Raw genomic sequence first — 12,844 nt, forward strand, 5'->3', positions numbered from 1 at the left:
CAGTCAACATTCAACTGAGTTAGCAAGCTAACAGTCAAACTTAACTTTTCTTTTAGCCCAGGATATGGATGCACCGTTTTAATTAGTTTGAGATACTAGATGCAATAAAAATTACTTTAAGACACTGGGCGCACCCGGAAAAATAGTTCAGAGTGTTAGGCGCACCTTAACCCTTTAATTTATTCTAATTTTATAAAATGAATATCAAACTTATACTATCTTGGTCGACAGTGACAATGTGACATGACGTTTATATATGCAAGAATACATTTCAAGGTGCAAGGAAGATGATAATTGCTTTTTTTTCAATGAAACAACATTCTCAGTTTTCTTTTAGCATGTGTTCTTAGAGTTACATAATATTCAACCTTCTTCTTCCCTCTTAACCTCCATTACCTGCATTTCTCCTTCTTTTGCAATATTCTAATTGGATCAATGGCCGCAAAAGAGGAAAAAGTAACTTTCAAGAGCATATTGGTAAAGAATATCTCAAAAATATCATATCATTGATTAGTGCTATATTTTCAATCATCAGCAAAAATTTCAAATTAACAACCAAACTAATTATTGGATGGGTTTGACAAGAGGAGAAAGCACTTTTAGCTATTATACTAACGTGGAAGAAGCTTGAAGCTGAGAAGTGTGTAACGGAATTTTCTCCAGTAAGTAAAACAGTAGAGAGTGAACCTAAGCTACCCAGCTGGATGGACACGTCCATATGCACTCCTCATGAGAGGTATTAAAAGAGGTCATATATAAGTAATTATAAATAATAATATAGAGGTTCTAACACAAACAGCACATATCTAACTGCCAGTTATCATAATGTCAACGCCACTACCCACCTACCATGCTTGGACGAGGACTCAGGTTCAAGCCAACATTGACATGTTTGTATATTTGCATGTGTTTAATTGTGTTAAATTTTAAAAAAAAAAGATACAGATTTTGAAATCAAAATATCAGAAAGGATAATATTGTTCCCTTGTGTATACCATCTACATGGGCTACCAAGAAATACCATAGTTCTTATCTATCTTCACTAAGAATGTGACGAAGCATGGGTTTAGAAGCATGTATAGGTGATCAGTTTGCAGTTGAAGCAGTGACAATGGTCATAGTTGTGGATGAGTTATACTGACTCGTCTCTGATCCCTTTGTGGCCAAGCCAGTCATGAAGCTATACTCATCATCAAATTTCCAGTCCGCCAAGTAACCAGGCCTTGAACTTACAGTGCTCACTTCCATATCCCCAGAAAGCATTGCCACAACTCGGGACATTGCGGGTCGTGCTAGTGGTGAAGTTTGAGTGCACAGAAGAGATATCCCTACAACTCTTTTAACTTCTTCCTCATTGAAATCTGATGATAGTTTAGGATCTACCAGTTCAACTATACAGTTATTTTCATGCAGCTGCCAAGCCTGTCGACTCAAACATCATTAAAATTAGTTCAGAAATATTGGATGAAGCAGAGAAATCATAATTAAGAATGATGACACATCATAACTCTTCAGATAAAATGAGATATTCACAACCTGAATATATTCAATGGTTTCTTCAAAACATGGAAAATCTAATAAACTACAAAACTCTTGTGCTATTTATAATCATTAACATCATAATAATCTAAGTAAGTTAAACCTAAAATATATGCTTCTATAAGATGATAATATTCAAACTAACTTAAAACTAAATACAATAAGATAAAATAACTAAATTCTAGGCTTTCCCATGCCCAGGACAAACCTTTCATTCTCCGTTAGTATACCCAACGCTATAACACTCATCAATAGAGGGGAAAATTCTTTTTTTTTTTAAGAGATTTTCAGCATTTTTGCTAAATGACTGGTGCCATTTGTAAGCAAGTGTTACGGTCATTTCTGCCAAAGGTTTTTATTGTTAGAAAGCAAAAAAAAAACTTGCTGAAAGCTTTTTTACGGTCACTTATGTCAATTTACAGTCAATTTTTTAACTAAACAGAACAACATATTTTTTATGTAAAGAATACTTGCAGGTTGAAATAGGGAGTGGAAATAAAAAAAAATTTATAAACCAAATGCATCTTACTCTTAGGAAGCAAAGAGGTAGCACATACCCATTCTAGTAGATAGATCTTCTCCCCTTCCAAGTTTGAATCAGAATTCGGCCTTCCACTAACTATCTCAAGGGCCAAAACACCAAAGGAAAACAAATCTGCTTTCTCTGTAAGGTGCCCACGCATGGCATACTCCGGAGCAAGATATCCACTAATAATAGTTTATAGTTTATCAAAATAAAAATATGAAAGTATTAGCATAAACAAATAAAACATATGTAAAATTGTATAGCATAAAAGAACATGGAAATTAAGTCATGGAGTTACATTGTCCCAGCTACACGAGTGCTTATATGCGTCTTTTTATCGTCGTATAATTTGGCCAAACCAAAATCAGATATTTTAGGGACAAGCTCGTGATCAAGCAAGATATTACTAGCCTTTACATCGCGATGCACAATGCGGAGCCGAGACTCTTCATGAAGATAAGCCAAACCTCTTGCTATGCCCATGCAGATATCATAGCGTGTGGGCCAGTTGAGAGTTAAACAATTTTCTGCAGCATGCAGGTGACATACATGCTGAGTTTAATTGACATGAATAAAAGCAAAGGCCAAAAACCTTTGCTATATATACAGGCTTCCAAAATCATGTAGTAAGTAGAGAATGATCATACCAAATAATGCTTGATCAAGACTCTTATTTTCTAGATACTCATAAACAAGAAGTCTTTTATTTCCTTCAATGCAACATCCATATAATTTAACAAGATTACGATGTTGCACAGCAGATATAGTAGCGATCTCAGCTATGAACTGGCTTTTTCCTTGATGAGATCCTATAGATAATTGTTTCACGGCAGTTATTCTTCCATCATTGAGTGTTCCCTGGAATTCAAAAGGGAAAATGATTATTCTCTTAAATAAATTCTATGGCTTTGGTTTTAGGACTTCTCTAAGTAAAGACTTTATTCTTCAACTAAGTAGAGCCTTAAACTTTTTTATTTATACATCTGTCACAAGTCTCATCAGTAATGTTGATAATGATGAGACAGTAGCATGCGATGTAGTTGTCATTCCAAATCGTTTTACAGAATATTCACCTTATAAACAGTACCAAAACCTCCCTCGCCTAACTTGTTGCCAAGATTGAAGTCATCTGTAGCATTCTTTAACTCAGAATAGCTGAAAGTGTATGGCTTCGTATCAATACCTAAAAGCTCTGCAAATTAAGCATGAAAAAGGTTATGGGTTGAAAAAAAAACCAATAGAGTGTAATCTGTTACTTTGAATATGAACAGTTACAGTTTAACGAGTTATGTGTGTGTAAACAAAAGTGTTTTTTTCCCTTTTTCTTTTTATACCTTCATTGCCATCTCCATGATACTTTCTTCTCTGAATGATATAGAAAACCACGAGAAAAGACAGAAAGCTTACTACTCCAATACCAACAACAATTCCCACAATCAAACCAGTTCTGTCCTTTTTATTGGTTGGAGGTCTATTGCTGACCGTGGGAATGAAATCTGTACAACACACAAGCAAACCAAATCATAGTCACACATCAAAAACTTTTGTCTTAGAAAGTTAGTAACTAAACTCCTGGACTACTGACTATAGTAAATTTTTACCTGGGCTAGCTCTGATAGCTGAAATCATAGGGCCATAAGTACCTTGGTCTGGTATACAGCACGTCCCTTTTCCAGCCCAAAAGAGATGGATCTCTAGATAGTTTTCTAACACACGAGCACGAAAATCCTTTCGGACAGCTCTAAAAGAGGCCCCCCCAGCTTCCTTTTTTATGTTAAAATCCTTCCAAACATGATTCCCCTGGAATCAAATGAGAAAAATGAGAAAGAAGCAAATGGAGGCAAAAACAAAGGGGAATAAGAAAGAGTGGACATTTCAAACAGGAATCATGACAAAAAGTTTGAATGTCAAATATTCGTATATCTTCCTATAAAAAGTTTAGCAATATTCCTCTAGAATTAAAAGATGCAATGCATTAATTAGTAAGCCAAAAGTATAGGATTAGAATGTGCTCAATAATTCAAGTAATGTGCTGCAATAATTCAAGTATGCAATGGCTTTGGAAAGGAAACGTCATGCATCACACTTAGTACAATTTTGATTGAAAAAACATAAAATGTTATCTAAAACCCCTTGATACTACTCACGCATTTTGTTCATTATATTTACGATGTATTACTTAATGCAAATTTTAGATGAAATGTCACTTTTGTAATTTTTTGAATGAACATCATAGATGTCAACAGACAAAAGGAATAGCATTGGATTTCTAATCTTCTTATTGTAGGTTTCCTCAACCTCCTCCGAATGTTATTCAAAAACATGTATTTCTTTACACGATGTTGCATTGTTGCATATACCAGAATTTCAAGGCAAAACAAAATCTACCCAATTATGTGTATTTAATTGATGATTTCTGGGCAGGACCTTTCCTACACATACTAATCTTCTGCTTGACCTAACCTATAGATAGATTATAATCTAATAATGCCTTTAAATAACATTATATATACCTGGATATAAATATCAAAAAATCGTCTTCCTAAACTTTTCCACGTAGTAGTATCTAGAATAGACATTTCTGCAAAGTAGATGGAGATGTTGTAATCCCCATTTTCGAGGCCCAGGCCATAATATCTTAATGAAGAAGGAGAGATCCTAGCAGTCTGGAAGAGCTCTGGGTCTAAAGTATTAGTGAACTGACTAAGTACAGATCTGTTGTATAGAGGATTGTGTGAACCAGTAAATAACCCAACATTGCTAACTGCCCATCTTCTTGTATCAGTGACAAAATAAGTAGCAGCACCAAGTGTCTCCTTCTCACTTTCAAATTTAGTTCCATCTAATGTTGTAATTTGAGGACCAGCACACTTGATAGCAAAGTCATAATCTGCATTGAAACATTTAAAATGGCTATTCCGATCAGTTAAAAAAAAAAGAAATTAGTTAATTTAATTCCTGAGTGACATAATAGGAAAACTGTGCATCTCTAGAGCTTTAGTTTTCCACAAAATGATAAAGGAAAATGAATGTTGAGAAAAATATGAGAAGAAACGACCAAACAAAGTCAAAGATTCACAGATGGTGTTGTGTGAAAATGCTCTTCCTCTACAACTTTAATTCCTACCATGGCAAACCAATCCTTAGAGTTACTTACATCTTCCTGGACCGCGAAAACAGGGAAAATTACGCTGCAAACATTCAAGCCCAGAGGGAAGGCCACTGCAAGAGAAAAGAGTCTATATCAAACAAGAAAATTGCATGTAATCTCCAATTATCTATGGCTAGTTGTTATTTAACTATGATCAAGTTAAGGAATTGATTTTAAGTTTGTTTAATGAAAAAGAACTCTCTAAGCCCTGTTTGGATGATTAGGAAATGTTAAATGTGAAAGTAATGCCTTTTTATAGTGTTTATTATAGGAAAAATCATAAGAAAAAGACCGTCAAAATAGAAAAATTGCAAATAGGGACCAGTTACAACATTAGCATGTGTTTTCACAATAATAGTATGGATTTTAACAATTTTTGTAAATGGGTCCTTGTGTGTAATTTTTCAAATCCAGCAGTCTTTTTTTGTAATTTTTCCTATATTATATCCTTGTTATTATCACTTAACAATGTGAAATGTCCATATTTTACTATTACATCTTAAGTAGAGGCTCGAGAATCATTTCTATCTATAAGATCCCTATTTCGTTCTCTTTCCCTTTCATTTTCTTTTTCCCCCTCATTTTCTATACACAATAATCCCCAAGTAAAAAGACAGTGGTGGTACCACAAGTGAATTTATGAACTTCCCAAGTAGCATAAGAAATTGGGAGTCATAAAGAATATTTGATTCCTGATGCTTTTACTCACCACCAAACCTGAAAATATATGATAAACCTCTAAAATTACCTATTTTGATATGAAGCCTTATGGAGATACCCAGGATTTTTTTTTTAATTTATCATACCCCCTTACTTGAAAGACCCTTCAGCAAACAGGACATGTGTGTGTGGATATATATTGTCACTGCCATCATTAAATAAAAAGCATAACGATCACCTACTATATATATATTTGTAGATATATATATATCATCATTGTCATCATTAAATAAAAAGTATAATGATCACCTGCTATCTGAGTAATTTATTGCCAAGTTGTTTGCAACCAAATTACTGCATACCATACCCCATAAAAATCACTATGTCAGTTTCACTAGACATACATACATACGTGCGTTGAGCAAACAAACCTTGAAAATATATGAGAGCTTAACCTTACTAAAGATATTATAGAATTTTTCATGAAAGCATGAACTCAACTTTAATTTGCTTTAGCAATGATAAAAAGACATGACTGATTTTTATTGTATCATAAAAAATCACTAAGAGAGAATACTATGGCCATAAAATTAGTAAGTGTAGATACCGAAGAGATTATATGTTATCAAGCTTTGTAATTCTAGCCCCCCGCCTTGGCTTGTGTGGGGGAGCCTTTCCAATTATAGTAGAGCAGGAAAATTTTGAAACCAATAGAAAATGGAAAATAAGTGATGAAAAAAGGGTGGGGTTGGGAAGGAAATGATCATGGTGGTACCAAACAACTTACACTTGTAAATTTGGTTGGTTCGCCCAAAAAGGAAGGCCCCCTGATAGACTGTTATAGGACAAGTCTCTGTAAGCATTCATGCAAGTTAGTTAAGTAAGTACATTGTGAATGACATATTATGCTCTGATCTTTTTTGCACTATGATGCTGGAGAATTCAAATGTCAAGCATACTAACATATTGAGAAGAGACAAGCTTATCTGTGGAGGGATAGTGCCATTAAGTTTGTTGTTTCCAAGAAATCTGAATTTGGAGAAGAAGCAAATGTAATGTAATCCAATCATGAAAGCATGAGAAGAAATCTCTAATTTAATTACTTAGGCATGGCATATATATTACAAGTAAGCTAGTGAATGCAGATTGAAAAGTGATCCTAGAATCTGTCCCATGATATTGTTGAAGCTCAAATCCCTGAAAGAACCAACATGCATAATATAATTATCTAGGTTGAAACACAAATACAATTCAAGACCATTGATTATCAGTTGTAGACTTGTAGTAGTAGTGGATATTATAATGACAACTGTATGAAGCATAAGATGGATAGCTGCCTAAAACCATGTACCACCATCTAAATTAGTGAAGAACACTGGTGAACTAGCAAGTTTACCCTAAGCTTGTAGCAAAGATTTCAAGTTCTAATCCTAAATCACTCAACTTGATGAACATTTCATTTTGACAGAATTTGCACTAAAAATTGAGGGTTGTCCTTAGTTGAATATCCTCTGATTATATTGTTTTCTAGCTAACAAATTAAAGAAAAACAGTAGCTATGCTTCTGCAATTTTGAGTACATAATTCACAAATGCTATAAGCCATTAATAGGGACGATGGCTACAGACCAGATGCTAAATTTCATAAAATGAGCAATTACAGAAATAAGTAGATCAAGACAGCAACAATAATGGCTAGTAGTAACCAGCCTGTATCTCCAATAGAGATTTAAGTTTATGGATAGTTTATACATATCTATAGAGCCACAAAAACGAGTGATACTCACAGCTGTGTCAAATTCTGAAATTCACTAATGTATGATGGAATTGAATCAGAAATATTGTTATTTCTCAATACTCTGCAAGATTTGTAACCAAATTGTTATGATACATTCTAGAAGGGAAAAAATATAGGAGACAGATTCTAGATTACTGGGGGAGCCATTGCCTTGAAACTTACAAGATATTCAAAGACTTCAGATTCCTTATAAATGACAGTGAGGAGCTCCCATTAGATATTTCACTTATTCTCCTACATTTGAGTATCATATAATTAGCTCTTGTTAATCCACAGAAGGAATATAAGAAAATAGTGATGGCACTCACAACTCTGTAAGAGAAGTCAGATTTCCCAATGATGATGGTATTGGTCCTTTAAAGGAATTACCCTGAAGCCTCCTATTAAAATATACAGTAACTGAATTTAGTGAGTGCAAAATTCTAGAATAGAATGCATCAACTATTTCAAGTACTTTCATAGAATTCCATGATAAAAAGGAAAACAATACAATTACACAAGTAGTCACCCCAAAGCCATATTTTAATACTAAAAACTTGTTAGCTTAGAAGAGCTTCCAACTCCTTTGTAAATCCCCTGAAACTCTGAAACTTTTGATTGAAACCTTAAAGCTAGTAAACTTGCAGGTTAGTAATACATACTCAATGCTTGACGAAAATGTTGCTTCACAATGCATAAAAAATTCAACTTCTTAATTATTTTGAAACAAAAGCAAACTGATGATGTAGTCTTACAAGCCTCTGAGCTTAGACCAACTTCCTATGAAGTCAGGTATGTTGCCAGTGAGTTCCATATCTGAAGCCCAGCTGGACAAACAGGAAACATTTTTTCATCACCATGATTCATGATATCCAAGAAAGAAAAGGAAAGATAAAAGAAAGCAAAAATGTGATCTCTTACAATGTCTGTAGATTTTTGAGATTAGCAAATGTAGGAGGAATCTGACCACTAAGTCCCGAACTAATTAAAAAGCTGCAAAAAAATGTTCAATTTAAATTGATATCATCTTTTCTTTATAAAGAAATTTATAACATCTCCTAATCTAACAAAAAATTGAAAAATGGGTAATATAATGCATTTATAAATAAAAGGACTTAATGGTTGACATAATCTGGTACCAACTCAAGAATTGTAACTTTTAGGCAAATAAGAAGCATCACTACACTATTTAAACAAGATAGTTGTGAATAGCAGGTGATGTTGTCACTGGGGTAATTAGCTGTTGATAGTCAAATAAAGGATTAAAATTCATGGATATGAAACAACTTATTCCTTTATGCTCATTGAGGGGCTTATGCAATTTGGTTATAACTAAAAAGGAGATGCACATACTGCAGTGGAACTTACAGTTGTTCCAATTTCACCAGATTCCCTAGCTCGGAAGGAATAGAACCTGAGAAGCTGTTTGATGCAAGACTCCTGGATAGTTAGCAATAATTAATTGGCTCCTGAACAGTATTAGTAGGATATATTTTTCACAAAAATCATAAATCTTTGAGAAGAGAATGGCTGTTAAATTAAGCTGCATAATTAATGATTAATATTCTTCTCTATCAATTCCAAATGTTAACAAAACCCAATTGAAAGGAAAAGCAAAGAAGAAAACAAGATTAGATCAGAGCAATATGACACAATGAGAATCTGTTGGGGAAAAAAAGCTGACATTTAAATTGCTTGTAACAAAAAAAAATATACGGGGGGGAGGAAATAGCTGCATGCAAGGGAAAGCGGAATACGTACAATGATATTAACTCGGTAAGATTTCCCAATTCCTTTGGAATCTCCCCTGATAAAGAATTGATGCCAAAAGACCTAAATGATATTAAAGTGAGAGTTCCTGAGTCTGTTCATTCAAGTATAACAAGCAAGTTCAGAATTCTCCCTATTTGAGAAACAGAAATGAGTCAAATAAATGCATATCATTATATCAATATGAGTGGTTTGATTTTTTTTCCCATTTAAATTTAAATTATTGTTTTTTTAAATACTCTCTCCAATCCTATATATAAGTAACAAAGTAACTACATAAATCAAAACCAATAGATGTGCAAGAGATGTGATTTTTTCAAATACGCCTTTATTCATGAAGATGATGATTGAAAGAGACAATAAGTGGAAAAAGAGATGATAAATAGTTAATAGAGAAAAGAGATGAAAAAAATATAATTTATTGGAAATAAAAATAGAAAATATGCATTAGATTTTTATACAAACACAAATTGTTTATTTATATATTATTATAATATATAGGAGCTATAATAGTACATGAGAGAAGCCAGGGGAATTATTAGTAACATATGAGTATAAACTATTCAAAACAACTGAACAACATAAATTTGTTCGAATTGATCATTACAAGAAGCATTTATATTAACTAATAGGCCTTACATGTACTGCATACTAGTTAGATTTCCAATGGCTGGAGGTAGAGAACCCGTCAAGTAATTCTGCCGGATGTCCCTGCGTGCAATTTAATGGAGGAAACTTTAGCATTCTAAGAAATTAATACAGGAAAATTAATCCATTGATTTAAAAAAAAACAAAAAGAAGAATCAAAACCCTTTTCTAGGATTTTTTTTTTGAGGAAAAACCCAGCTTGGAAAATTGAGTAGTAAACAAGCATAGCATACAAATTGGTGAGGTGAGTCAGAGTCCATAGCTCTTCTGGGATTTCCCCAACAACATCCAATGCATAAACCCTCCTGATGCCAAAAAAAATGAAAGAACCAAGCTCTTTATCAATAAATCAAGTTAAAAAAGTTAAAACAGAGATTAAACTTGGAAGTAAAGTATCCGCTAGTATTTAGAAGTTCTTTTAACTTGAAAATGTTAAAAAAAAAAAAAAAGAGTAATATCTCTCTGTTTGGACCATTAGTTTTTTAAAAAAAAGTTAAATAATGATATTACTCATTTCTTAACACTTTTTCAAAGCAATATTGCCGAGCCGGAAACAATATTCTGAATACCCATCATTGCTTTGTGAATACTACCTTTAACTGAGACAAAAACTTCATTAGATCGTTAATATAAAAACCAGATTTAAAAAGTTTGTTAAGTTAGTTATTTGTAACAAATATGAGTTGAATTCTATTCTTTTAATCCTGAATACTCATGGATCGAAGCCCTTTTAATATGTATAATCGATAAGGATATTATAGAGAATAAATTATAAATTGAGAAGACAATAAATTAAGATTTAATATCCAGAACCAAATACAATTTCCAACTAGCTTTTTATATTAAGAGTACGAAAGGGGGAGTAATAAAGAAAACAATGAAGGTAGAGAGTTTACAGTGCAGTAATGTGGCAGGTGGTGCCGCCGGAGCAGTCGCATTTGATGAATGGATTTAAGGAGTCAATGGTGGTGGTGCTGTCGACGGCTCTTCCGCTGCACAGCTCACCGCTGATATTCCACACATTTGCTAATGCCGATATGCCCCATTTCTCAAATATTCTATTCACACTTCTCGCTGCATATATTATAATAATAATAATAATAATAATAATAATAATAATAGAATGTTCCAATTTTGAATATGCCACACAAAAATTTCCTATTAAGTTTCGCATTCTTCCGAGCTCCAAAGAGCACAGTGATGAAAAGGTAAAGAGAATCTACCGTTTTAATTTAGTGCTAATTAACTTCAACTATAAATATTAATGATTTTTAGTTATGTGCTTATGGGATAAAAAACATAATTATCATGAAATAATAAAAATAATACAATCGATACTATATATCAATGATCTGCTTCTATCTGTACATAGTAGTATAAGATAGATAAAACTGATCTTACAATTGGCACACTACTCATGCTCATGCATCACTTGGACGAGGGTGTTCAAATCCACACCATTAATTGTTAATGATTAGACTTTTCATTGATGATGAGAAGGCCTAGATATTATCATATCGTTGGAAAGGTTTGTTGAGAGTTATGCAAATTCTTACAGTTTAATATTTTTCCCAAAAAAAAATAAAAATAAAAGTACTTATATGAAATTTTTTAAGAAAAATTATAGTAATTTAAATCATCTGATCATGCAAACAAGTAACATAATAGAGGAAAAAATCCTTTTTAAAAATCAAATTTTTCTGACAAATAAAAAAAATCATTCTGGGTATTGTTAGACAAAAACATATTACTTGATTTTTTTTTTTTTCCTTAACTGAAAAAGTTCAGCGGCAATCTGCAGCATCCTTCATCAGCATCTATCTCTAACAGTTATTCCTATATCAATGAATACTCACTTTGTGGGGATATCAGATCCACAGATATGTGAGAGAGAGAGAGGCATAAATATATATAGTACCTTCCAAAGGATCGGTGGTAAGGTTTTGATCTTGTGATAATACAGCAACGAAGCAGAACACACAAACGGCAGAAGCAATTGCAAAGGCCATCACTGGCCAAGAAGAAGAAGAAGCCATATGAAGCCGAAGGGAAATCGGTGATAGTGAAGCAGAAGAAATTAACTAAAAATGTGTGTGTGTGTGTGTGTGGTTGAGGATTTTGCAGTGTGCAGAGCCATACATGGATGTATAAAAGTACAAAACGCTACATCATGTAAGATACATTTATTATATGATATTGGGTTGGTTGATTTCATTTGATTTTTATTTTGCTCTTAAATATAACACCCCAATTCACTTTGTTTCTTATATTTATGTATTTTTTTCAAGTTAATCCTTCTAATAATGTTAGTTCTAGCCAATATAATTTATTAGTAAGGATATTTTAAGAAAAACAACACATACTTATTACAAATAACCAACTTAACTTAGTTTCTTAATATCCTTAAATTAGTCAACTAACTATTATAATTAAGACTAGAGCTAGTATTTAATTAGATGGTTCAAAGAGTTTATGAGAAGTCGCAGCTATACATATTTCGCAGAAATTTTGTATTTGATTACAATTAAAAAAGGTGATTATTATTTTATTATTTTTAAATTTTATTACATCTTTCTTATGTCGGTAATTTTATATTTTTCATTTACAGCATCTGATTGTTTTTTGAAGCCACTTAAAGTGACTTCTCAAATAATCAGGCATACGCCTCCTATTTTTCAAATTCTAATTATTTTCAAAAATTTGGACATACTTTTTATTTCCTTATCTTTGGCAAAAATAATTAAATATTGACATCTATTTAAAATTTAAAACTA

General features: G+C 32.7%; 1 pseudogene; it reads right to left on the reverse strand.

Moving 5' to 3' along the window:
* Positions 1-820: 820 nt before the first annotated feature.
* On the reverse strand, positions 821-12,106 carry LOC114712141 (probable LRR receptor-like serine/threonine-protein kinase At1g56140; annotated as a pseudogene).
* Between the last annotated feature and the right edge of the window lie 738 nt (positions 12,107-12,844).

Source organism: Neltuma alba, unplaced genomic scaffold (genome assembly GCF_004799145.2).
Source record: "Neltuma alba isolate B1F8T4 unplaced genomic scaffold, ASM479914v2 tig00011337_pilon, whole genome shotgun sequence".
Classification (NCBI taxonomy): Eukaryota; Viridiplantae; Streptophyta; class Magnoliopsida; order Fabales; family Fabaceae; genus Neltuma; species Neltuma alba.